We start from the raw sequence: 25407 nt of genomic DNA on the forward strand, positions 1-25407 counted from the left end.
CAGCTGCAAGTGATATGTTCTGGATCAACTTTATTACCGTAAACATTTCTTGATATTATAAGATTTGTTTCTACCGTCAGAAAAAAAAAAAGCCGTATAGCGAAGCCATCATCGTGCGTTTGAGGTAGAATAGTGATGAACAAGCGGACTGGATAGACAGCAGTGATAATACGAACAACTAAAATATTAAAATATATTGTACTCGTATTTGTAGCTTTATGAATGGATTTCCAGCGTCAATATTTAAATTCAAATTACTTCAAGTTACAAGGTTGTAGAAAATGAATACTTGTGAATGTGTTTTTTATGAAATATTTTTTTTTCTGTTGTAATGTTTCTGAAAATAATTGTATTCGATTCGTTGGTTTAACGTACTGTAATGTCATAGTATTACGAATCTTTTGTTGAACTTCTGGTGCGTTTTTACTGAATCTTGAAGAATACACTCATCACTTAAGGTGTTATTGAATTTTCAGATATTAGCTAGGTCCTGCTTCTATTTGTCAAAACGCGGGATACGTTATAATATGACGCTGCCAGGAAAAGTAATGGGATGTTTAACTTTGTCGTGAAGAACAAATCTGGAACATACGGCAGTGTTGGGGGTGCAAGATGCAGATTGTTTGTTTGTTTATTGAAATTCGCCCCAAGATACATGAGGGCTATATGCGCTAGCTGTCCCTCATTTAGCAATGTAAGACTAGAGGGAAGGCAGCTAGTCATCACCACCCACCGCCAACTCTTGGGCTACTTTTTCACCAATGAATAGTGGGATTGACCGTAACTTATAACGCCCCCACGGCTGAAAGGGTGAGCATGTTTGGTGCGACGGAGATTCGAACCCGCGACTCTCGGATAACGAGTCGAGTGTTTTAACCACCTGGCCATGCCGGATCATAAGATGCCGACAACTGTAACATATTACAACAACATAACTTGGGAAAATAGGTATCTGTCAGGGTTTTACACAGCTAATACTTTTTTTTTTCTCGCTGTCAGCTTTGCACGGCTTTATCGTAGATATTTTAATTCTATCGGTTAAACATTTGTCCCTGAAGGTGCAAATATTGAAAATGTTGTTTACAAGGAAGTTTTATAAACACTTCCGATAAAGATATCTAATTAAAACATTAAAAGTGGGGGTTAATATAAATATTTCTGAAAATGATTTTTCTTTTGTTTAAAAAATTTTAGAAGGCAAGCAAGCACACATTCACACAGAGAATGTTTGTGATAATGTTTTGTTAAAGCACAATTGTTTTGTCTGTAATCTATAAATCTGAATATTTTGAAGCATGCTTATTAACTAACATTTACTTTTAAATGAACAACTCTAATCGTGTTTAATAAAATGTAGTATCTAAATTAAGTGTACGTTTATCAGATATATTTATAATTACGTGGATTTATCAGATACACTTTTGCATTTTCATAAAACAAAGTCAGCAGTAGCATTTTTAGTGCTCCAAACTCTTCGATTGATAGATTTAACTGTGCGTGTTAAAGTGGTTTTATATCTTCTGTTTTCGAGGTAAAATAAAGAATTACGATAAAGAAAACCAAAACTCATCTTAATACCTTACTTCAGAATATATCTGTGAAAGAATGATTATTCGTTAATAGATTGATTGTAATGAGTCAAAACTGGTCGGTTTTTGTGACATCGTGAAATATATGAGCGTTTATATAATAAATGCTCAACGTTCACACCAACGCATGTAATATATAGTTCTTGGTTTGTACATGTTAACGAACGTTAGAACCGTACAAGTTCATCGTATCTTGTCGTTATTTTATTCCAAAACTTGATTTTTGACCATTACGATATTATGATCAAATTAATGCTATGTTCGTAACACCTTGTAGTTTGTTTTTAATAACAAAGCTACACAATAAACTACTATCTGTTCATTTACCACAGGTATCAAAACCCGATTTTGTCCACAGACTCGCCGCTGAACCACCGTGAGGCAACATTTTAAATAGAACAATATTTGTTAAATTACATTATAAGCTTAATGAATTGAATTCAAACATTATGTTTGCACAATATCGCAATGAGACGAATTTTAATGGTTATTCGGCAGATGACAAATGGCTCCGTGTGGTTTTTGAAACTGAAGGAAAACCTTGATTTTTCTCTGCTATTATTGATCCATGTATACACCTACTCCTTTAACAGCCAAGTAACCAACGTAACTACTGTGTATTTTCGACAAGCTAATAGATGTTTTAGTGTTTGGAATTTGACAAGAAGCCAGTGCAATTAGTTAACTATTTTTGATTAGTAAAATACTCCTTTAAATAATGCGAATGCATGAACTTGAATTTTAAGAACAAGTTACATGCGATGTTTTCTGATAAATAACGTATTCTAAATTTATTTTACAAGTACAATTAAGAGAAATGAAATGGAAGGTGTTAAGTTGGGGTTAATATAAGTTAATTGGAAAAAAGTGATTAGGTTTGACTTCCTTATTAGGACCCGTTCTAAATACACACATCTATATATGTGGATTTGTGGAACACGATTTATTTGCATATGTAAAATGTACCAATAAGTCACGCTCTAGTCATATGGCTATTCTGTAAAAGCAAAGAGACGTGATCGTTGGTGCCTATCTAGGGGAGAGTCGTTATAATTCAAAGGAAATGTGTTTTGTCAAAGAAATTTATCTTCCAAAAATGGAAATCGAAAAGGAATAAGAAAGCAAGCGCCTTATATGGCCTCGGAAATGTTTTACATTTCCTATACTGACGTAAGATAAAAGGAAAGAAAATATCCTGAAGCATTCGACCCCTTTTCTGTTCTGACAGCTGCTGAAGCTGGTGTAATGGTTTGTGAAGTGGGGATCTTGTGACAGTAAGTAACTAGATCCTCGAATTCCTTTAGAAATGCGAAGAATATCGAAAGTGTACCTTTAATCAGGACTGTAAGACATAACCACTGTGAACCTTTTCGAAATCGACTGGAATATTATTCTTCCTTGGTCGAGTAGGAAACATTGGAATAAATTTTAATTGTCGCTTTCATTATAATAATTCGTTGAAACAATTTTATTTCTTGCTCTTTAAGGACTTTACAAATGAACAAAACATTTTTGGTAACTTGTAGAGTGTGCCATGCTTGGCCCAGGATATTATTATGGCAAAAATGGACCAATCAGTTTGTTTTATGAATTTCCGTCCCTAATTTAGTAGTGTAAGACTAGAGGGAAGGCAGCTAGTCATCATCACCCACCGCCAACTATTGGTCTACTCTTTTACCAAAGAATAGTGGGATTGACCGTAACATTATAACGCTCCCGCGCCGAAAGGGCGAGCATGTTTGGCGCGACGGGGATGCGAATCCGCGACCCTTAGATTACGAGTTGCACGCCTTAACACGCTTGGCCATGCCGAGCCAAGGCCCAATCAGTGACTAGTCAGTGCTAGCATCAGGACGCATTGCCGGCATCTAACATTTTTCATTATTCTCCAGTAAGTGTAATTAACTTCACTATTTAAACCATGGATGCTTATATTGTATATGGAATGTAATTGTAACACACTGAACTCTAATATCTTTAAACGTGTAATCCAGGCACTCTCAAATCGCTAATTAGTTTATAGAATCCACAATTTTTAGTTTTTCGTACTATGATAGTTTATTTTAGTTTGGCAACACCCAAATTTTATACTAAGGTATTAAGAAATGTTAACTATATTTACACCATTAATTGTATGTTTTAATTTTGAACCATTGTACGAGGAAGTGAAATTTTACTTCCTTGTTTGAAAGCATGTTTGTATCTATGAAAAAAATTATTTTCAAAAGAGAGGTTTCGTTCTTTGTTTTCTATATAATTTAAAGCAATCATCAGAGGATATTTGCAAAAGAAATCGTATGGTTGAAATGACTGGCAGAAACGCCGCTATACGGGTGGCTGTTTGTGCTAATATTTACTAATCGTAACATTCATCCTTCAGTAAAAAAGCGAACATTTCCTATTAGTTTTTTTCTGGGAAGTGCTGCACAGGGAAAGTTTTTGGATCGTTCTATTTTAAACTGCAGTTTTTATATGTTAGACGTGGTATCCTTTATTGAAAAAATAATGCTTTTAAGAACTTCACTTTCTCAGTACTACATTTGCAAATTACATCTATAAAGAATCTTAGTGAAAGTCGTGTTCTTGTTGTGTGGAGAGTACTTGTGTTCTGTCATAAAGAAATGGTTGTTGCAAATACCATAGTTATTCTTCTAATTGCCTAAACCTTGAATCCCCAGTTTGTGATGTCATTCAATAGATGGTGCTGTATTGTGTATATTTCTTCGATCACGTGCATATATATATATTTGTGGAGTATGTGTATACGGTACGTTCATTGTAAGATTGATACCTTGAACGACAGTTTATTTTAGGAAGTAAGAATTAAATATATATTTATACATTTTTTTAGCATTGCAGGAAGTTTAAAATGATGTATGTGTAATAAAACATAGAAAGCAGTTCTAGTAATCGGATGCTTCTGAAAAGTATGTGTTTTAGCTGCTCGTAAATTTGGTTTGGTTTGTTTTGAATTTCGCGCAAAGCTACTCGAGAGCTATCTGCACTAGCCGTCTCTAATTTAATAGTGTAAGACTAGAGGGAATGCAGCTAGTCAGCACCACCCACCACCATCTCTTGGGCTACTCTTTTACCAACGACGAATAGTGGAATTGATTGAAACATTATAATGGCCCCACGGTTAAAAGAGCGAGCATGTTTGGTGTGACGGGAAAAAAACTACATTATTTTTAACGGTTTTAAGAAGCCAAGAAATGTAGCTATTTTGGAAAACGTGGATCGCCAAGAAAATACAAGATTATGAAACTAGCTTTCTGTGGTTTATTTAAAAGCAAATTTTCATCTTAAACTGCTTTTACTCTAACCACAGTATTGTAAAGAATTCGAACGTTTTACTTATCTCCAGAAACATTATGGAAGGGTGTAAAAACTTATTAAATCTAAGATGTTTTTAGGCTAATATATTATATCAGACGAGCCTCCGATTTATTATGTTACGTACGTATTACTATTTCAAACAATCAGAAATTTTACTTTTAATTTAGAAGTTAATTAAGTGTCAATGTGTATCAAATTTGATATTTGCCAACAAGATTGTTACACACAATTTTCTTTTTTTTAACACAAATATATTTCAATATAAAAATACAATTTATAATCACGGTTATTACTATTAGCTATCACAAATGATTGTTCATGTACAACAGTTTTACAGTCTTGTAGACAACATTGATTTTTATATCCGGTCCAGAACTAAATATTTTATTAATGATCCAGGTCCAGGATGAGCAAGTTAATTCTGAGCTGAAGCCCCCCAGTGGCTTAGCGGTATGTCTGCGGAATTGCAACGCTAAAAAATCGGGTTTCGATACCCGTGGTGGGCAGAGCACAGATAGCCCATTGTGTAGCTTTGTGGTTTATTCAAAAACAACAACAACTGAGTTGAAATTGCGCACCTCGCTTAAGCCAGCGAGCTTGGCTGGCCTCACACCCTACAAGCTGATTTTTTTTTTTTTTTTCCGGCGAAGATATTTAATGTTCTTTTAGAAATGCTAACGTCCGAAGTTAATTCACTGATGTTGAACGGTTTATAATGTACGAAATCTATAAACATTTCTGTTAAAATTATGTAGTTTCCGATTAACAGACGTTAATCACAATTATTGCTTTCGATGTCTATAGTACACAGGCTGCAACTGACCAATAATATCTTTTGGCACGTTTTTATAGGAATAACGCGTGACTCTAGAATGCTCATCAAAGTTCGCTTAGCAACATGCTGTCAGTAACTAGTATTACAAGTAAATTATTGATTCTTACAGTCAAGAACCTTCTATAAATTTTGAAAACAGGCGGGAATTGTGCAATACACAAACAACAATATAAGCCACAGGCAAAAAAGAAAACTACACTGAATCCCCCTTCCTAGTGGCACAGTGGAATGTCTGCAGACTCACACCGCTATAAACTAGGTTTCAGTCCTCGCAGTGGGCAGAGCACAGATAGCACATTGTGTAGCTCTGTACGCAATTCCAATCAATCAATCCGATAGATATGTAGGTACTAAAATAAATGTACAAAAGTAATCTGTTACAATCTGAATAAATGCATATTAATGAACTAGAACATAAATTACTTTTACAGCTTATACGAATTAAGCTGCAACAAAACTTCCATACTTCACGTAATTTTAAAGAAAGACAAAGTTTGAAATAGAATTTATGGGCTTTCAAGGAAATTAAGTTTAGTCAAGAAATGAATTATTAGACTTTGTTAATTATTAAATGTCTATTGAGTAGCAGTGTCAATCGTTATATGATTTATATTTATTGGATTGCGTTTTGGTGTGTAAACCATTGAACGACATCAACTTGGTTATCTTCTTTCATAACGTCAATAAATAAGTGACATCGTATTACTTCCGCATTGTAAATCATAGTTGTTTTTGATGTTTTACTTCAACATCACAATATATATATGTTTCTCTTTCCGATAAAATTTCTCATTGACGTTCCTCTTTTGTAACGGTAAAGTCCAAATGTTGGTTTCCCCGTTGATTTAGTATTAGTTCGAATAAACAATTTATGGAAAATACTTAAGTATTCTGGGCGTAACTAAATGAACAACTAAAAATCGAGGATTTCATTTACTGGTTGTAATGATACACTTACTGTCGCCTCTATCATACCTCTATCAGAACATTTCACCTGTTGAACTTTCAAAGTTCAAGCTATTACAATTTAGTGTTATGATTACGAACTCTCTACGGATTAGAGCAGCGACCTCGCATTATAGTAACCGTTAACGTAATTTTTGCCTCAATCCTTTACAAGCTCAAAGTTTGTTTTTAAAGAGGTAACGCTGTCAGTGTTGGCCGTTATTTTAATGATTACTTTCACTGTTTGAACATTACTTGATATCAAATGTTTATTAGTTTCGTAAATTTGATTAGTCCTCATTCTTTTCTACAACATTATCATGCACTCCTTATTTTACAAAACATAAATATCCGGCAAAATTATGATGATAATATTTTTGAAGTAAGCCTAAACATTCATATTAATTGGAATTTGTGTAGAATTAGTACTATGTACCGTTTTTGTTTTTTTCTGTATAGGCTTTTTCAGTTTAAAACCTGTAAGAAACTTATCAAAATTAAATTATTATTTAAAACTAGTTACGTATATCTTTAAATATGGAATTTAATAGTTCACAGAACACGTTTTTTGAAGTATGCATTTCACAAATAAATTAAAATTTGAAATATCATTACATATTAATAATGAATTTTTTTCGTCGTTTCTAATGAAAATAATCAGTTTCTAAGGAACAGAATTTGCAAAGTGTTAAATATTTTTTTCGTTGCTGAACAACGAAGAAAAAGGAATAGGGAATGGAAAATATCGACATTATTATAGATTATTCGAAAAATATTCTCAGTATTTTGGTATTAAAATTTTAAACCTTTCAGTTCAACATTATTTTAGTTAAGCGATAAATCTACAGTATTTTAATTATTATTAAATTAAATAACCGAAGTGAAAAACTTTGTCTGCGCTATACTGAATATTAACTGAAAATCGGATATCATACATGCATGACGTAGTTAGTGGTTTTCTTGTTTAAACCTTAACGTTCAGTTAGTAGCAGACTAGATCTCTCTTGGAGATGTACAACTGGGAGCAACTTACGTCAAAGACCAAACACACGAGGACTTAAATGTCGATCTGAGTGAGGTATTGATCATGGAGTTACAAAATCACACGTGACAGTCGTGTGATCAATGGTTAAAAAGTGATTGTTAAAACAGCTCTTTTAACTTAAAAGAGAAAGAAATAAGTGGATAAACTTTCGGCTAATCGACTTGAATCGGAAAGATCATTTGGTTGACAAGCTGCCTAATTATTATTTTTTTAATGACTTAAACCATTTGCTTTCGTATTTTAGACTTTATCAAACTTTAGTAGTACCTTTGTTTTTTGCATCAGTTTGCTTTTTGCTTAACCAAATAAAGTCCAAAGACTTATTCTAGTGTTAACAGGTTAATCTGAACCTGATTATAAATATCGTTTTCGATAATTGTTACCCAGTATGTGTTGAAAATATCCTACTTTCTGGAAAATATTAACTGGATGCTGAGTTCTGACGAATGCTCAAAAACTGATATGTTTTGGAATTTTTTTTGTTTTGTTTTTCTTTCTATCGGAGAAGAATGCCAGATCGTAAGACAAAAATGTCTTCGTTGTTACGAGCAGTTAGAAATATTTCTGGAAACATTTTACACGTGTGCAGTTTTAGGCTTTTCTGATACGTCATTACTAGACTGCTTCCCGAAACACACAAAGCGTTCATAAAACTTAAGGTTGATTCTCGAGGTGATCTTTGACTTAAAATCGATGTTGATATTAAACAATGTCAAGGTAAGAAATCGATTCGTTATAAACATAGTTAGGAAGAACTGTAATGGATTGTTACTGATTTAAGTTTACGTGTTAAGATGGGTGTTAGTTTATCGGCATGATACATACCAAAAATAAGGCGTTAAAAACATAGGTTGATATCACTGATCGTATGCGACTTCTATTAGATTCAAATTATATTGTGTACTGGTTATTCCTATACTATTAAAACCTGTCGGATACTAAAAGTTATAGTAAGCCAACCAACATGTGATGTGCTGTCATACAACAATAAATAGGAAGTGTTTAGCGGCACGTTATGATGTGTTTTCAGATTAATAAATTTCGTAAATGCTTCTACTAAAGTTCGTGAAAACCTGACTTACTTTTTGATCTGGACTAAAGCATTATTACGGAATTAATACTAGCCCCAAGGAACTTGGAAACGCTTAATAGTATGATCAACAAGGCTGGAAAAATAATTGTTTGTTCGTTGATATTCATCAATCTACAGGGTGGCCCGTAAGTCCCTACCCATCCACATTGTGTCTCAACAACGTTATAATACTAATGATGAGTAGAAGGCAGCTGTTACCGCGGCATTTGGAACAATAACCCCTGCTATGTTGAGGAAAATGTCTCGCAGAATATGGCATCGCATAATATTATGCAGCGAGAATGAGGGACAGCACACAGATACACTGAATACGTAAGATATATGGATGGGTAGGGACTTACGGGCCACCCTGTACATAACGGGCTACTTTTGTTCTGCCAACTTCGTATGTCGAAATCTGATTCTTAGCGTTATTAAGCTCTCAGACTTGCCACTGAGCCGCAGTGGGGCGCTACAAACCTTGAGGTTTGTCAGTTTGTCTTAGAAAATCGGCCCGGCATTGCCAGGTGGGTTAAGGCTTGCGACTCGTAATCTGAGGGTCGTGAGTTCGCATCCCCGTCATACCAAACATGCTCGCCCTTTCAGCTCTGGAGGCGTTACAATGTAACGGTCAATCCTACTATTCGTTCGTAAAAGAGTAGCCCAAGAGTTGGTGGTGGGTGGTGATGACTAACTGCCTTCCCTGTAGTCTCACACTGCAAAATTAAGGACGGTTAGGGCAGATAGCCTTCATGTAGCTTTGCGCAAAATTCCACAAAAAGCAAAATACTATATATCACTACTAAACGAAAATTATCAACGCAGTTTTTAACTTTCTTTGTTGTTATGCTATTAAATTTTACTTTCAGTGTTTCCGCAGAACCGTTGCAATGCTACATTGATGCGGGTATTTATTATTACATGTTTTTTACTGTACTCTTACTATTATATTGTTATTACATCACGTTTTTTCTTCGATATACATAATTTGCAAATATCCTTTTTAGATCAAATTTTATTAACATAGAATGAGCTGTAGATATTAGGTTCGGCTCGTGAAACACATTGCAGTTCGTGTTACATCTACTTTTACACAACATTTAATATTCAAAGTTTTTGACAATTATTATTTTCTGGCTACAAATTTTATAGTTTATTATAAGCGCATGAGAACCTAAAGCATTAAATACACTGCACAACAAAGTTTTTGCTTCTTGAACACTTTGGTGTTCCTTATAGAATTTTGGCTGCTGATCACGAAAATCACATCCAAATCTGCCCATCACGTACCGTTTCATCGAAATCTTCAGTTTCACCAGGACATTGCTACAATGGAAAAACGATATCAGGGCAACTGGAATCCGTCAATGTTTGCTGACTACTGTTGGGCACTGCAACGTGATGCACTGGACATTGAATACAAACGAAAATCAGGAGCAAAACACTTTTAATTATGTTGAACTTAATAGCGTATTAGAAACATAAACGTAATTAAATACGTTATTGCCGGTAAACAGTTAGCTGTCTATTTCTCAGAGTTCCTACGTGATGAAGCAAAACCAAAACTATATTTGTGCATACCACCAGGTACCTGTCACAATCAGCAAAAACTTTTCAGGAAGCAAAACTTAAAAAAAATTGTTGTGCAGTGATATTTGTGATAAAAGTAATCACGATAACTCTAATGGTTTTCTCCACGTTCCTCTCATTAGCTTTTTTTTTATCTAAATTTCATGTTTATTGGTTTCTAATCATACGCTGTCTTTCAGCGTCTAAACCATAACTTTGGAGAGGGAACCGATTCACACAAGTTACAGTGTGTCCAGTTCAAATTATTGTAGGTGCTACCGCTTAGGTTAATTAACCAATACTCAACGAACACTCGATGCATTCGATTATAACCTGTGTTAACATTTTAGAAAAAAATATTGCACATAGTTTTTTGTTTGAATAGTCATCCTTCAATTATATCTGTAAATGTATATATTTATAGTGGAATCGTTTAAGAATCTTAATATTATCAACGCAGTATAAAAATGTTCTATTTTTTATTACACAACTGTGCTGTACTGTGCTAGATATGAAACTTGATTTACCTCATGTGGTTGATTTGATTTTTACGTCCCAGTTTAGTGCACATAGCCTTCGTATAATTTTGCGTGCATTCCAGTAATTAAAAATGTTTCATGGGCGTAAAAACCTGTTGTATAGTCAGGTAATATACCATGACTAGACTTCGGACAAAGCTTTGGTGGGTAAGCTTTCTTGTAGATTTAAATGCAATCCTCCATCTTGGAATTAAAAATTGGTAAGGCTCGAATCATCACTGTCAACAAAGAAAATATTTGCTAAACAGAAACAATTTAATATGCAACTTAGTCCAGAACTGCAAGTTCCTGTCGTTTAGGGTTATATAATTTTTCATTCTGGACCCATCTCTGAACAACAAAAATGTCTGGCTTTTTTATAAACATTGGTGCTTACACACCATTAACCTACCATCTTGTAAACTATGATACATCTGCTTTGATATACGCAAGTAGGGTTTTCCAAAATTTTCGTAGTGTGATATTTCTGAGAGCATGGGAATAAGAAAAGTAATTGTTTGGCCTCTGCTACACTGCAGTTAGGGGGATATTGTTGGAGGAGATGGTGTTCGTCTTGTATATTGATGGTTAGTGTCGTGGTGGTGGTAGTGGTGGTGAGAACGTTTTCTTTCAAGTTATTTCTGGTGTAAAAATATCGTATTTTTGTAGTGTAGGATGATTCAAGTAGACTAGATTTGTTTGGTTGTTCGCCTGTCTTCTGGACATCTTTGTTTAACCTCAGTTCGGACAGTTACAATTCACGAAGTACAGTACTAAAGTTTTAATCTGAAGTCAGCATGCCTGGTTCAAAATTTATTATTCAAAGGTAGTATTATATTCCAATAAAGTTGCTAGACTTTCTTGGTATGTAGGCCTAGCTTTATTACATGTTTGTTTGTTTGTTTTTTGAATATTGCGCAAAGCCACTCGAAAGCTATCTGCGCCAGCCGTCCCTAATTTAGCAATGTAAGTCTAGAGGGAAGGCAGCTAGTCTTCATCACCCACCGCCAACTCTTGGGCTACTCTTTTACCAACGAATAGTGGGACTATAGTCACATTATAACCTCCCCCCTCGTACTACGAGTCGAGTTCCTTAACCATCTGGCTATGCTGGGCCATTTTATTACATTCACAAAAAATATAAATACCTAGTTGTAATAAAATTGAAAATTTTCTTCGTGTAAGATTTTAACTCGGTTATATAGTTTAACACAGAATCGATGTGAGAGGGAAAGAAAAGCAAACGTGGAAAATAATTTATTTCTCTGGATGTCCAGTTTATCACTGGTGACTCTCCATACGTAAGTAAAATTCTGTAATTATTAATTAAAATCGCCCGACACTAGGCTACATAGAAAAAGTTAATGGAGTATACCTGATATGGTTTTGACACAATTAGTGTTTTCTTACAAAAACAAGTAAAAAACAACATCGGAACAAATTAAAGTTGAGTTCTTTTTAAAAAAGAAGAAACTAAATTATCGGAAGTGTAATATTTACTAAAATATCCTGAATTTAAGAAACGTAAATTATTATAAGTGTATATACCTTCTGAGTTTGTAGTAGATTGTAAAAGCCTTTTGCTTGTTTATTGTATTTCAGTGTGTTGTGTGGTGGCCCGACGTGGCCAGGTGGTTAACACACTCGACTCGTAATCTGATGGTCCTGGGTTCAAATCCCCGTCCCATCAAACATGATCGCTTTTTCAACCATGGGGGCGTTATAATGTGATGGTCAATTCCACTATTCGTTGGTAAAAGAGTAGCCCGAGAGTTGCATTGCAAAATTAGGGACGGCTAGCGCAGATAGCCCTCGTGTAGTTTTGCGCGAAATTCAAAACAAACCAATGTGTTGAGGAAATAATTCTAACGTATTTCAAAGTCGAATAACTTCATTATTTAATTATGTTACTTTTAAAGTCTAGATATTAAAGAACTGCTTCGAAAATTTTAACAGAAAACTGCGATTTGTCAAATCGTGACGGATTTGTTATTTTCTACTGATAAAATTTTAAACTGCTAATTTGTGTTCAATACATGAAACTGATATTCAATAAATATTAGAACCTGATTATCCACCAAACTCTTTACCAGTGGAAGACTTGTTTTAACATTGTGTGTCAGTGAAATAGCATTCTAACATTTGCATGTCATACTGCTAGTTTTTCAAAGGACTATTTTATTACAGGGATGTATAAAGCTAGTTGCTCGAAATCAGTGTACTAATATCTTTTTAAATTTGATTACTTTCTAATTAATGTAAGAGTAAACAATAGAAAAGAATGGCCTTCAGGTTGACAAATGAACAAAGAGATTAGGTGTTGCAAATCATAATTACTCTGAAGATGGTTTAAGTGTATGTTGGGGAAGATAGCTGACTTCCTGGCCACCGTGTATATTATACTAATTTTCATAACGTACATTTTCATATGATTATTACTTTACAAGTGGTTGTGCTGTACAGTATTAACCAAATCTTTCACCTTATTGCAAAATAACGCTACTTGTATCCTTGCCGAAATGTTCCATTGTGTATCAATCTGTCATTTTTTACAGTACTTCTTAAATTTAAACCTCACTGATGTTGATCTATAGAGTAGTAACACAATGCTGGCATATGCTGTTTATTTGGGTCTTTTTGAAAGACCTGTAAAGTTTTGTGTAAATATTAACACGCTGCAATTCCCCTTGAAGTGCTGTTTTTAAAACATTTAAGACATGCTTAGTAAAAACTCTTTTAGCGTTCATAGGCTAGAACCTTTTCTTATTAATGTTCGAAGGCTTTGATAGTACATGAAAGTTTTGTTTGAAATTCAAGTATTCTAAAATTATGGGAATATGGAAGTAAGATTAAATTACAAAGTTTGTACTTAGCTTGAAAACTTTGAATTGAGTGGTCTATGTAAATTGCTCATTTTTGTACATTAATTCTGTATTGAATTACATCGATTTTCAGAGTACTGATTTGTAAAATTGTAGTTGAAGAGATGAAGTTTAATGACCCCCACATCACCATGACCTTCAGTAATCATTGCCTTTACGTAGCGTTTTTTTTAAATTTACTTTTTTACATACTGCCACAAATTTGTATTGGTTGCTTTTACTAAGTTAACTAGTTTGTGTAATAGTTATTTTCACTCTTTGTTTAAGAAACAGCAAAATGAAAACTTGAGTGTAATTAAAACTAAATAAAAGCCATCCTGTGATATTAACTATATATACAGGCTTGTATTCTTTGGTTTTGCAATAATATATTTTTCGTGAAACATGCGTATGTTAACGAAGTTTTGAAATAGTCTTAGGAAAAATTAAAATCTGTATTTTTACCACTTGGTGACCAGAAATAGTCAATAGATCTAATATCGTGTTTTATGAGCTTCAGTGGTTGTAGTTGATCACGAAATGTTTTTATGGTGTATTTCTCAGAAAACAAAGTAAAACTGAAAACAAAAGTTGACACACTACAGAGATTGTTTTCGGAAATAGCAAATCCAGCAATGTTTAAAATTCATATTTTACAAAATACGAAAGCTAAAGTTATTTGTCAAATCGAAAAGCTATTCCTGGCTGCTTGAAGTTTGTATATTAAACATCTGAAATGTTCTATACGAAAAAAACAACAAAAAAACAAAGAACACAACGATTAATTTAGGCTTTTAAAAGTTTATTACTCTACAGGCTTAATGACCGGTCAAGAGTTGTCCTACTTAATGGATGGAGTAGACTTGAGATTGATTAGATGTTCCATAAACAATGTAATTCTCTTTTCACAAGATGGCATTTCGTGTTTAAAGCATAAAGTCCATTTTATTCATACTATATTTGATAATTCTTCCATTACCTCAAGTATCTTTGTGCTATTTTTACGAAATGTTACACTATGTTACTATATTAGGTAATATTCCAAAATACCTGTTATAAAATGGAATTGCTATTAGTGAAAACAGTGGATTTAACCACGTTACCGAATTAATCAGATGCTCAGCGGAAAGTCCGAAAGCTGATAACTGTTTTTGATATCTGTGGTGGACACAGCAGAAATAACCCATTGTGTAACTTTAGGCTTATCAACAACAAACATTGAGAGTTAAACTTTCTAATCTTTGAAAAGCAGAGTACAGTTGAAGTTTTCGATAACTCTAGTGTTCTGGTATATTTTGAACCTATGTGTAGTTACGGAATTACTGTCATACATTTAATTTAATACCTACGTTTGTTTCAGTATAATTTTTTATGTGTACGTGACGTATATTGTTGAATGTGTATAGCACAAGTCCCGCCTGTTCTCTAAATTTGTATCGCATTCTTGAGAGTAAAAATTAACAATATTTGTTTTACGAAAACGTTAGCGTGTTTTTGAATGTTGTTGGACGTTCTAGAATCTCGCCTTAAACTACATAAACCAACGCGCCAAGAGACAGAATTAATATTATTGGTCAGCTACAGCCGGTATCAGTGGCAGATTTAAAGTTGTGTGGGCCCTAAATCCCGTGAAATTTTACATAAAATAAAATTATCAATGGGTCCCGATTAAGACCATGGGCCCTGTGACTGAGCCACCTCTAGCCCCTACCTAAATACTCGTCTGGTTGATTTACTATAAGCCTCGAAATTTATAGTTGTGATTAACAATTATTAATCGGAAAACTACAAAACTTTATCAGGAACATTTATAGATTCTGAACACTAGAAACCGTTCAACTTCAATGAATTACGGGCCCGGCATGGCCAAGTGTGTTAAGACGTTCGACTCGTAATCCGAGGGTCGCACCACACATGCTCGCCCTTTCAGCCTTGGGGGCGTAATAATGTGACGGTCAATCCCACTATTCGTTGGTAAAAGAGTAGCCCAAGAGTTGGTGGTGGGTGGTAATGACTAGCTGCTTTCCCTCTGGTCTTACACTGCTAAGTTAGGGACGGCTAGCGCAGATAGCCCTCGAGTAGCTTTGCGCGAAATTCAAAAACAAACAAACAATGAGTTACCTTGGACGTTACTATTTCTACGAGAATATTTAGATATTGTCGTCGGTGAAAACTTAACGATGCTTCAAGCTAGTTAGTTGTCAAGTGAAGTGTGTAGGTGTATCAACGAAGAATTAATTTGCTCTCCATAAACTTCGATAAAGGATTCAGTTCCAGACCAGATAAACACACTATTTTTTGTAAGTTTGTAAAACTTGTATATAAACCAATATTTGTAATAATCATTTTTATACATTGTATTGTTATTTGTATATTAAAATATTTGTGTTAAAAAAGAAAGTCGTGTGTGTCAGTCTTGTTGGAAATGTCGTAAAGTTAATACATATTAACACTTTATTAATTTCTAAATTCAAATATCCGGCTATTTGATATCTTAATACGTAGCTTAATAAATTGGAAACTCTTCCGGGATTAATCATAATACATAACAACCGTAACAAATATCTTATTTTCTTCGTTGTTTCATCTCATGTGGTAGAGATGTGTATACCAGTAGGTTCTGGGTTGGATGCCGTGTGTTAAGCTTTAAGAGTATTCGTATAGATTTCGTGTTGTAGCCACTTAATTATTTTAATTTCTGTTCTTGGTACACACTTTGGTCAAAAGATCACACATCTTCAGATATAACTTTTGTTTAAACACATGAAAATCATTTTCAATTACTTTAGTTTATTCTTTTCTAACTAGCTTTAAAATTTCACGGTGTTTATTTACTAAAAACAACTGTTTTGTATGTTGAAAGTTTGGTAGGTTTAGTGTTTTATGGCGCAAATTGAAAGAAAACTACAAATAGCAACAACTCATCCACTGATAATAAAATCACTTTATAGAAATACGTGTAATTGATGAGACAACGACAGAGTATGGACTCCATCAGCCTTAAAACTACCGAATCTTCTGAATGTTACAGGCTACGGAAGTTACTTGAAACGTCTTCACCAACGCCCAGGCCCACATCCATAAGTGTCGGTGTTTACAAGAGTCCATAATCATTCTTCTCTCATTGTGAGGCCCCCAGTAGCTCAGTAGCTTATAACACTGAAAAGCGTGTTTCGATATCCGTTGTATTTGTTTGTTCTTAACAGAAAACTCGTCTTGAAAATATTCCCTAAATCATATGGCACAAGCTAATAGCGCACAAGTCTGTGAACTTTCTGGTTTTTCATCACCTGCTTTTTACTATATTGTTACATTTATTTCAAATATTTGAAGTTTATTCAGAACCCGAGGACTTCTGAGAAGTCCACAATTAATCACTGTTTGTATAGAACCATGTTACTTTTTTCCACTGTGATTTCACAACTTTCTCAGCTGTTCAGTAAATAAAAATATATCGAACAGATAGTTGTTCAAAGCTACGTACTTGAATAGTCTAGTCTGGTTGAGTTATCAAAAGTGAAACTAATTATTGAAAAAAATATCGCTTTCTTGCCAATATGACTGATTTCACTCGACACTCGCTATTCTGGTTTTATTAATGTTTTATCTTTACTGTTTTGTTTCCAAAACTGAGACATAGGATATATATATATATTCTGCATAGCAAATAGTCATCAGTTAAAAAATATCGCTTTTGACGGCTGATGAAAGGCTCATGTATGATCATAAATCATAACTGAATGTTTTCTTAAAGCAATGATCGTGTGTAAGCGCTCGCGCATGCACGCACACACGCACTTAGTTCTCTATACATTTGTTTAGAATAATTGAAAGGTTGGGCGTGACTCAGTAGCTCGCGAGCCGGACAACAAATCGGAGGCTCGATCCAATTGTTGCAGAATTGCGCTCCGTACTTTGGGGCCAGGATAGGTTATAAGAGTAACAGTCAAATCCATTTATTTGATTAGGGAAACCTCAAAGTTTGTGATCGTTACTGCTGACTAGTTGCTTTCTCTCTTATCCGTCATTTTAAAAATTAGGCACAAATAGTACAGATATCTATTGCGTAACTTGCTGAGATGCTGTTCAAACGTCTGATTTTATTATACATTAAGTACTTAGACAAGAAATTGAAGTACATCTCTTAGTTGTGGACTTTGATCAAATAGACTTCAATTTCATTTTTTTATTTTGTTTATTTTATAATTCGAACAAGATATCACGAAAGTTTCTTAGTCGTAAATATTTTAACACGTGACATTTGCAAGCATACGTTTATTTTTATAGATATATAGTTAACGTGAAACAAAACTACAGAAGAACACGGCCATTACATGTACAGGTCCATACTTAAACTAGTGTATATTATCGGTTCACATTTTATCAAGTATCCTTCTCGAAGTGTCTAGAACATTAAAGACTACTTAATGATTTCCATTTAAGGTAACATGACGTATTTGTAACAGTAGGAATTGCGACAAAAGGTGTTTGATTTCAGATATTCTCAGATAATTACGTAAATTTGGTTTTGCAAGAATTTGTTGCTTATTCGATGTAAAATTGAGTTTGCAAGTCATTCCCAACAACGTTGAAACATATAGCAGAATTATATGTAAGCATTTTAAAATACGTAATCTCGTTGAGTCTGCATGCCTTGTTTAATAAACTTCCTCTTTTTTTTTTTTGCACATAAGTTATCTGTCTACAAATAGACAATTACACATCACAGGCGGCGGAACCGATAGGCCACTTTAGATCCGGTAATTAAGTGCTCGTTTGAATAAGGAACAGACACATTTGTACATTTGTCGCTGTTTCAACATATTAAAGTTCCTCGAATATTCAGTGTCACCATTCAGCCACACACTCAAATTGAAACTTTCCGTCGCCAGTGATACAATACTGACAAAATATTTGTTTTTTCCGCATTTGAATATATTTAATATGGATAATATTTGGCTAGCAACACAAAAATTCGTGTGTGTTGTTATCTTGTTAGTTTGTGTGTCATGCTTTTTTTAACATACTTGTACATGAATCTGATATCATGAAACGAACAAAAACGCAACTTACTGATGAGAGGCAACTAACAATTGGTTACCCTTTAAATTAGTTTTCCAATAAGGCCGCTTTTCGTATATTTCCTGTTCACAGAAGACTGAACGAATAAAGAAGACTAACCAGCTTGATACATAAATATGAAACGTTTAATGAATTTACTATTAAACATGTTTCACCATAGTTCTCTAGTTATTTGACATATCTCTATAGAAGTTTGTAATAAATAATTACACCTTAGTAGTTTAGTATGTAATCGTATTTATATTTCGTTATTAGTTTTCTAAACCTTAATTTTGCCAGGTAATTTGTCTTTTATGTAGAAATGCACTTTGCATTATGTTACCTAGGTACTGTATTATAAGCATACTATAAATATCAATTCGTGACTACTACTACGCAGAAAGGACTTTGAGACGCTAACTAGTAATTATGTCAAAATAGTGTAAACATGTATACTAAAGAAAACTAAAAGTGAGTTTTAACATTTGTGATTAAACTCACATCGTTAGTGAAATACAAAATAGAATGGCTTAATTAGATCATAACATGAATACTGATTTGTTGAAAACTTTTCTTTTCCCAAACGTTTTAACGCTACCCACATTTGCCATATTTGATGATGTTCAAGACGGGTTGACTCCTTCTAGCATGCTATCTATTGTAGTCCCTGTGTTACATTATGTTAGAACTGGCCAATAAAGAACACAAAAATTATACTGTGTGTTACGCATTATAATTTATCTCGGACGTGTCACCTACGTATTAAGATTTCAAACAGCCGGACATTTTAATTTTAATTTAGAAGTTAATTAAATGTCAATAGATATCAAATTTATAATATTTTCCAACAAGATTGATACACGCAATTTACTTTCTTAATTCTAACATATTTTAATATAAAAACTATATAATAAGAGTAATTACAAATAGTTATTACAAATATTGATCTACATACAAGAGCTTTAGAAACCTGGAAACTGTACTCAATCTCCTACCTGGCCTATAACCGAATATTCTATCGACAGTCCAGGTACTCTTATGTTGCCACACATATCCATTTCTTCCTGGCCAAAATGCTAGCTAGTTCTATTCTTCAAACGTGAATTGTTTTTATATGCTGAATTTCTATAACAGCTTGGAAGAAATACTAACGTTGAAAGTTAGTTATTTAAAGCTGGACGATTTGTAATATTCGAAATCTATAAACGTTCGTGATCAAATATCTATAGTTTTCCGATTAATTAGCGTTAATCATAACTATAGCTTCCGAGGCTTATAGTATATTGGCTGTAACGACTAAACAGTATTGTATTGCTGTCTCTAGGCGAGTCGATTTATAAACCTTAAAGGGATATTCTTGAAGGCTCAACAGTATTCGAAGACACACTAGTGTTTTCGTAAAACATATATTGTTGAGTCTTACTCTCGAGAATCTTCTAAAAATATAGAAAACAATATACGTTATATGCATCAAACTGAAACAAGCGTAGATGTTAAAATAAATATATAATAGTAAAATCATTAAATGTTGTAGAAATCCTTTCTTAAAACTTCATTGGTTTGGAGCTTTTTTTTTATATATTTTATAGAGCAGAATTTGAAGAAAAGGGTAGAAAATACCGTAATGTAGCTACAAACACTAGCCAACCAACATGGTTTTGTGTATTTTACCAAATTTATGAATCTAACTGTGATAGATCATGTGTGAATATTATTTGTACACGATCATATTAACTGATGCATATTTGAACACCAGTAGAACATATCTTTAGGTTTATTGACGTAGTTCTTCTAAACACTTGTGTTGACGTTCTGCGTGTAGTATGAAATTCGTGTTAGCCTAATGTCTAAAGGTCACAAATAAACATTAATCTTTTATTCAGGTACAGATTACATATACCATCAACTAGAAACTGGGTCTGACTCTGCTGGGAAGGCTTATTTCTAGGGATGGCGCACTTGCATATACTGATATTAGTTCCTTCTTTTATAAATGTAATTTGGAGCAGGCGATGTATGAAGCGTTGAATTCTGGTATATCTGAATTCGGGGAATATATGAGTTATTTTTATATCTGTCGTGTGCAGTCGTTTTAGGAAAGCCCCTTAACTCGGCAGCCAGTAAGAATGAAAACTACAAGCAGGACAGTACCAGTTAAGGCGTTAAACAGTTACTGTGAGTAAATATTTTTTTGTTCACTGTGCTTTTCGTATTCGAAGTTATTCCCAGCATTGTGTGCAGATGCCTTTAAACGTGTATGTCAAACACCATTATTGAACTTGAACACAATGACGTGGGAGAAAGCTATCCGGTATTATCACCTACACTATCGTTTTAAAATCTAGCAGAAGCCATCCACCTCTGCATTTCTGCTGAAGTAGCTTACAAAACTCGCATCCCTGCTGAAGCGGATTAAATATATCATTTATTAAGTAAGCTTTCAGAAAATTCCAGGAAATTAATGAAATAATCAGTAGGAGTTATCTACTTTTAAGTTGTCTCGCGGACTACAGAAGTCATTTTTCATAACGACGAGAAACCCACTTGAAGTTAAAATGTATTCTAAAGATGGCTTATATGTGTATTAAAGCTTTAATTAAATTAAAGTACAGAACAACGTTTCGACCTTCTTATGTCATCTTCAGGTTAACAAAGAGAGGTGCAAACGGACTGAAGAAATCTGCCCCTATGAATGTGAGTTCTAAAATTTCATACTTAAATCTTCAAGTTAGCTCTTTAGAGAATGTAAGCTTACGGACAACAGAAGAATTCCTATTAAAGAACTGACAAAACATTTCTACTTCATCGCTTGAACAAATGTCAGGTAGCAGAGAACCTGAGAGACCAGTATTTATTCTCATGTCAAATAACTTAAATAGAAAATATTTGTTTGAAAACAAGTTTTTGATAAATTTCCAAATCTAGACGACCTTCGGAATAAAATTGCGTCTTTTTAAATTACATCTATTTATTTGGTATACTTCAAAACCAATGTGTTAATTATTGTTTGTTTATTTTGCATGTTATGTTAAAAAGGTTGACGTGACAGTAGTTGTTTTGTCTGTTTTTTCTACAATGGGATATCTTTGTGTATCAGTTATCTGTAGGTTTCCATAGAAAAGATATAGAAAATCTTCTAGTGGATTCAGCATGTTTATCTTTGCGAATGTGTGTCACGTTTTTGATTGCCCAGTGTACTTTATTTTTATCGTATCTAACAGTAAGTACACATCAGTTGATTATGAGGTTCTCTCTAATTGGTGAAGAAGGTGGCACCGTTGTCGTTCTTGGCACTGCAAATGTTGTAAGTGTTGCTCGTACTCAGTGCTCAGGAAGTTAAATGGGTGTAAGACTAGATGAATGGGCATCTACCGATCTAATTGAATGAGGAATTTGTTACTGACTGGCTGACAAGTGAATTATTAGGAGTATTAATGTAAGAAAACTTAGTCTGCAAGAGAGAACCTATAGCCTATATCATAAAGAGGCAGATAAATAAATAATGCAGTAGAATGATGGATAACCTGGCGATAGAGCTATCAGTTGAATGAAAACAAGTTCAAATACAGATATAAACCAACTGCGTTTGGTAAACATACACTTGTGTTCAATAGGGAGTATCTTAAAGGCCATAAGGCGAAACGTCGAGGAAAGAATGATAATAAATTTCACTCGTTCCTAGCTGTTTGTCTTTTTACTAACTATACTTGAACTCCAGTGTAGACTGTGCTACCTTAATTTCACGAAACAGAGTAACGGTTGACCATATGAATAATTTGTTGTATTTGGTATAATACGCGTAACATAAGCGAAGCAGAGATGTTGCATTTTGCTAATACGTTGTCTCAGCACTTCTAGGTCTTCCTCAAGACAATGTTTTTACAAAACTTGGATCGTGCATATTGCTTTTCTGTCTTATAGTAAAGTGTTGTATAACCCGTATATAGAAACAATTAAAATCACCGTAAAAGCTTATTTTTACCGTAATCAGTGATGTCGAGAAAATCCACTTGTAGAGAAATATATATGCAAAAACGGCTCGTTTGGTTTGAGAAAATATTTTACACAGAAGAGCGAACAACGTTTCGACCTTCTTCGGTCATCGTCAGGTTCACAAAGAAAGAGGTAACTGACCGAAAGCTGACCACATGTTTGAAAGGGGTTGTGTAACTGAGTATCGGAATGTAGAGGGCGGTATTAGATGTTTGAATATACAATTTTATTTTATTTTATTATATTAATATAGGTATAAAGGCGTTCCTTTATATTGGTTTATTTTGGGTTTAAGTTGTTGTATAAGTAAGGCTTCTTTAATTTTGCGTTTGCTTATGTTTGTTTCTTTATTTAGTATTTGAGTGTTTTCTATGGTTATGTTGTGTTTATTTGACTTGCAGTGTTCGAAAACGTGTGAAGGTGACTTTTTATGTTCTTTGAATCTGGTTTCCATTTTTCTACTTGTTTCTCCAATATAGAAGTCGTGGCAGTTATCACATTGTATTTTATAAATAATGTTGGTGTGGTGTTTGTCAGTGTAGTTTTTACATTATATAGACCTCAGTTTTGTGCCTGGTTTTTGAATAAATTTGGTATTAACTGGAATGTCATATTTTGTTACTAGTTTTTGCCAAATGTTGGTTATTTGTCTGCTGATGTCAGGAATATATGGTATACAGCAGTATATGGTTTCGTGGTTTTTTGATCGGTGAGATATATATAGTAACAAAATATCACATTCCAGTTAATACCAAATTTATTCAAAAACCAGGCACAAAACTGAGGTCTATACTATGTAAAAACTACACTGACAAACACCACACCAACATTATTTGTAAAATACAATGTGATAACTGCTACGACTTCTATATTGGAGAAACAAGTAGAAAAATGGAAACCAGATTCAAAGAACATAAAAAGTCACCTTCACACGTTTTCGAACACTGCAAGTCAAATAAACACAACATAACCATAGAAAACACTCAAATACTAAATAAAGAAACAAACATAAACAAACGCAAAATTAAAGAAGCCTTACTTATACAACAACTTAAACCCAAAATAAACCAATATAAAGGAACGCCTTTATACCTATATTAATAAAATAAAATAAATAAAATTATATATTCAAACATCTAACACCACCCTCTACATTCCGACACTCAGTTACACAACCCCTTTCAAACATGTGGTCAGCTTCCGGTCAGTTACCTCTTTCTTTGTGAACCTGACGATGACCGTAGAAGGTCGAAACGTTGTTCGCTCTTCTATGTAAAATATTTTCTCAACCCAAACGAGCCGTTTTTGCATATATATTTATTTTTACCGTAAGTAAAAAAGGCTCTGTCTTGATGAATTTGAATATTTACTTGTGTGCTATTGTGTGTGTATAAATCTACACTGAAAGTATACTCACTGACGTCATCACTACAAACATCAAACATTTTTTGCCTAAAGCTAACAATACATAATTCAGACCTTCATCACACATAACATTTTATTCAAAACGCCTTTCAACTGAGAATTTTAACTTTTTATACATGATTAATTATTTTATATTAAAACGATTTTGAATAGCAAGTCGATAATTCACGTGACAACTGCAGCCAATATACATTTGCGCTGGAATATGTATCAGAATTATATTGTGACATTGTTTAGTGTCGCGTGCGTTCTATAATGACACAATTTTTATCGCTCTTTGAAAAAGATATGTTATGGCCTTTTTTTAATGCGTATTACTCCCATGAAAAAATGTATTTATATCGGGAAGTTCCCCGCTGGGACAGCGATAAGTATTCGAATTTACAACGCTAAAATCAGGGGTTTGATTCCCCGCGGTGGACCCAACTCATAGCCTGATGTGACTTTGCTATAAGAAGAACACACACAGTTCGAGAATTTATAACTTACAAGTTGGAGATATCCCTTGTGATTAATGGCATTGGAAAACAAAGGAATGTGGACCAAATTAGAGCTCTGGGACCATCTGGAACCTGCAATAAGTTATACCTCAGATGTCATAAGCGGCATCTTGTAACTGGTGAGAATCCACGAACACAAAGGCTACTAGAAAGCTCTTCACATGTCACAGATCACATGATTAAGAAATATTCGCCTGAGAAAAGGAACAAAAGGTATGACGTCCAGTCATAACTTTCGTTGAATCGTCGTATACATTAAGTAACTGAAGGACGAATTGGATATTAATGTACTTCCAAAGAAATACCTTGCTCTTAAGTCGCCTGACGCAACGTCTGTGGGATTATTTCCAATCTAACTGATAAATAACCCTTGGGAAAGCGTTGTCTTCATATAATAAATGAATTATTTAAGCAAGCATGAACGTGTGGAGAATTCAGATATGACAGCCTTACGACGGAATATTTTTAAATAAAAACTACAATGTAGGACTGTTGTCAGTACCAGATCTGTAAGTTAAAGCATGACTTGACGTGTAAACTTTGACTGTGATAATGCAGAGTGGATCCAATATCGTGTCCATATAGTCATCTCGATTCTCTGTAGTAGTGATAAAGTTTAGAAATTTACGTATTCAACTAGTTCTTTTTTCTTGTAGTC

At 33.9% G+C, this 25407-nt stretch overlaps 1 protein-coding gene across 2 annotated transcripts in view; it reads left to right on the plus strand.

Moving 5' to 3' along the window:
- LOC143249461 (sodium/calcium exchanger 1-like) overlaps positions 1–25407 on the plus strand; it is a 104928-nt gene that overhangs the window by 4015 nt on the left and 75506 nt on the right. Inside the window, exon 1 of one of the 2 annotated variants that reach the window (XM_076499358.1) lies at positions 21387–21525. The exons of the other annotated variant lie outside the window; for it this stretch is intronic. The gene's annotated coding sequence lies outside the window, so the exon portion shown is untranslated. Of the gene's footprint in view, positions 1–21386; positions 21526–25407 lie in introns of those variants that run through there. 2 annotated transcript variants of the gene reach the window in all.

The sequence above is a fragment of the Tachypleus tridentatus genome, chromosome 4, assembly GCF_004210375.1.
Source record: "Tachypleus tridentatus isolate NWPU-2018 chromosome 4, ASM421037v1, whole genome shotgun sequence".
Lineage (NCBI taxonomy): Eukaryota > Metazoa > Arthropoda > Merostomata > Xiphosura > Limulidae > Tachypleus > Tachypleus tridentatus.